The sequence below is a fragment of the Muscardinus avellanarius genome, assembly GCF_963383645.1.
Source record: "Muscardinus avellanarius genome assembly, chromosome: 14".
Taxonomy (NCBI): domain Eukaryota; kingdom Metazoa; phylum Chordata; class Mammalia; order Rodentia; family Gliridae; genus Muscardinus; species Muscardinus avellanarius.
In genome coordinates, this window is record NC_137800.1 from 27,877,406 (window position 1) to 27,880,941 (window position 3,536).

General features: G+C 33.5%; 1 pseudogene across 1 annotated transcript; it reads left to right on the plus strand.

The window, feature by feature from the left end:
- The first annotated feature begins 561 nt into the window (after positions 1-561).
- On the plus strand, positions 562-1,453 carry LOC308273114 (GTP-binding protein 10-like; annotated as a pseudogene). The gene has a single exon. The product of its transcript is annotated as a GTP-binding protein 10-like (transcript).
- Positions 1,454-3,536: the final 2,083 nt, after the last annotated feature.

Here is a 3,536-nt window from a genome sequence, read left to right on the forward strand (position 1 = left end):
GAGGTGATCTAAGAATAAGCTATAGAATCCACATAGAGAAAGCCATTATTATGGAGCATGCTTGTAATCCCAGCATTTGGAAGGCTGAGACAGGAGGATGGTGGTTCACGGCCAGCCTCAGCTACTTAGTGGGGATCTTTGCAACTCAGACCCTATTTCAAAAATAAAGAATAAAAAATATAGCTGGAGGTGTAGCTTGGAGGTAGAATGTCCCTAGGTTCCATCCCCAGTACTGCAAATAATAATGATAATAATAATGATTAATAATAATAATAATAATAATAATAATAATGAAAGAAAGCCAGCCAGCCATTAGTAGTGGAACAAAATTAGAAAAGAGATCCAAGTCGATAAATACATTTAGTACACAAATGTTCTCTCCCTCTCTCTTAAAGTATGACAATTTTATCAATAATCTTAGGCTCTTCACCAAGGAGGGAGTGGTGGCAGAGTGGGTTAGCTTTGTTTAGGTGGATAAGGTGCAAAATGTGGTGACATCTGATTTGTAGCTCAGAAAAGAATGACTTAAAAGAACTAAAAGACATATAACCTTAGAAATGATTTGTGGCTGGAGAAGGATCATATAGTAGGGTTAGCACATTGAAAGGCTCCAAAGGAAAAGACCGTGAAATTCCTGCACCTGCGGGCATTTCAGTACCTGATGGAAATGATACAATTATTGAAGAATCCAATAAAGAGGAAGACAGAATTTTGATAGCTGAGGGTGACATTATTGGTAAATGGCTTACAAATTTCTTACTATTGAAAGGCCAGAAATGAATAGTTCACCTTGACCTAAAATGGAGAGCTGATACAGGCTTAGTAGAATCCCCAAATGCTGGAAAATTCTCTTTGTTGAGTCAAGTTTCTCATGTGTTCCCTGAGATTGAAGATTATACATTTATACCATTAAAACCTGAGCTTGGAATGCTTATGTACAAGGATTTGAAAGAGATATTGGTAGCTGATATCCTGGGTTTGGTAGAAGGAGCATATATGAACAAAGGAATGGGAACAAATTCTTGAAGCATATAGACGGAACTAGACAACTACTTCTTGCTGTCAACATTTCTGGATTTCAGCTTTCTTCTTAGACTCAGTACAAAACTGCCTTTGAAACCATAATGCTTCTTATAAAAGAGCTAGAATTATACAAAGAGGAAATTTAGACAAATTTAGACAAATTTAGACAAATTTCTGGCAGTTGATAAAATGGACTTGCCAGATTTTCAAGATAAATTTCTCAAACTGATGGACCAACTCCAGAATCAAAAAGATTCTCAGCATTTATTTGAAAAAAAAAAAAAACATGATTCCAGAGAGTTCTCCAGAGAAAACTATGAAGTTTGAACATATCATCCCCATTTCTGCAATTATTGAAGAAGGAATTGAAGAATTAAAGAATGGTATAAGAAAATCACTGCATGAATATGCTGATTGGGAAAATGTTTAATTGACAGATTTCCAATACAACATCTTATAGTGATCCACCTTCAAAGCAGGCTGTCATTAGTTCGATAAAGGATATACTTTAAACCTAGTAAGAATAGTGTTAAAAACTGTTGTGTCCTAAGAAAGAAGTAAATCATGGAATTTGTCATAACATGGATGGATGAACCTGAACTATGTTTTTAAAAGAACTAAGCCAGGTAAAATGTCACATGATCTCACTTACACGTGGATTCTACAAGATTTGAATTTATAGAAACAGAATGGTGGCTATCAGGGCATGGGAGATGGAGGGTAAGGAGACATTGGTCAAAAGACATAAAGTTTCAGTGAATATGAATACATTTTAAAATTTTTTAAGAAAGTAGTTTTTAAGTGTTCTAGCCACAAAACATAAATATGTGAAAAATGCATATGTTAGTTTGAGTTATCTATTCGCAATGTAGATATATTTCAAAAAACATATTCTACTTAATAAATATACATGTATATGTAAAAAATAAGTGGTGCTTCCCATATTTTTTAATATTCCAAAATAAAATAAATTAGTCTTGTCTGCAACTTAAATTAAAGGAAAATAATATGAAATGAAAATAATAGTACTAATAAGTGGGAGCCTAAAGAAAGTAGATGCTTAGTATTTTAAAACAAGGGAAAAGTTATTGTCCAGATATACACGTCAGTGCTATTACCAAAGTATTCTTGTTTATGTATTAAATGTCTTGGCTAGACAGCTTTTAGTGAAGGAAACTCCAATTTACCTCTGGATCCAATTTTCCAGTATAATGCATAAGTTCAAAGTATACTAATGTTGACCTCACTGAGTGCCAAGAAGTTAAAATTACACTATTAAGGTTACAGCAGAAACATTTAAAATTGCTTAGCAGAGGATTCACTTGTTGCCCTTTTTTTCTCAGCAGGGATGAGTACTTCCTTTTGCAAGCTGTTCTCTGTTTTATTAAATATCAACAGAAGTGCAACAATATGAGATAGACATCAAACTTAATCACTGCTGTTAGAATAAGAACAACCCAGGATAAAGGCAATGGGTCCTATGCCAGGTCCTCACGTCATCCTGCAGAGCAGACTGCGTGAAACTTAGGACACTTCTCTACTAAAAAGTAATATACTTATATCTTCCACCCTCAGTACACACACACACACACACACACACACACACACACACACACACACACATACTTGAACAAATATTGTAAACCCATCTGCAATGATAACTTTCTAGTATCAATCAACTAAACACTCTTCAAACAGGCCTACTGCTAAGTGCTGTGGTTCTAATAGTGAACCAGGCAGATTGCAGCTCTCAGACAGCCTAGAGTTTTTGTGTGTGGAAGAAATTAGGCTCTGGGGAAGGGAATGTAGACTTAATAGTGAATAGACAATTCCGATACAAGAAACAAGTTTTCTGGTTCTTGTTCTAAGAAAAATTTGGGGTACATGGAAGCTTGGACTGGTCAATTCCATTGAGAAGAAATGGCATAAGAGAAAGATTAAGACAGAACAAGAGAAAATGCAGGACTAAAAGTAGCTTTATATAACTATAGGTAGAATTATATGTGTGTTTGATAAAATTGATTCCATAAAATTCAACATCTCTTCATGATGAAAATGATAAACCAGGTATAGAAGGAACATATTGCAACATATGCAATAAATATATGCAATAAATACCATATATTCAATATCTAATATTATACTGTTAAGAGGATTTGAAAGCTTTCTAAGATGCCATGATCTTGTATATTGAAAGCCCCAAAGACTCTCACCAAAATTATTAGAACAAATAAAACAAATGTAATGAAGTTGCAAGATGCAAACTCAATATATCATAATCAGTAGAGTTACTATATGCTAATAGTAAATTATCTGAAATATAAATCAAGAAAGCAACCCCATGTATAGTATCCATAAACAATAATAACAACAAAAATAACCCAAGAATAAATCTAACCAAAGAATTTAAATATCTATACTATGAAAAACTACAAGACATTAGTGTAAGAAATTGAAGAAAATACACACACAGAGAGAAAAAAAATAAAAGATATTTTGTGTCTATATTACTC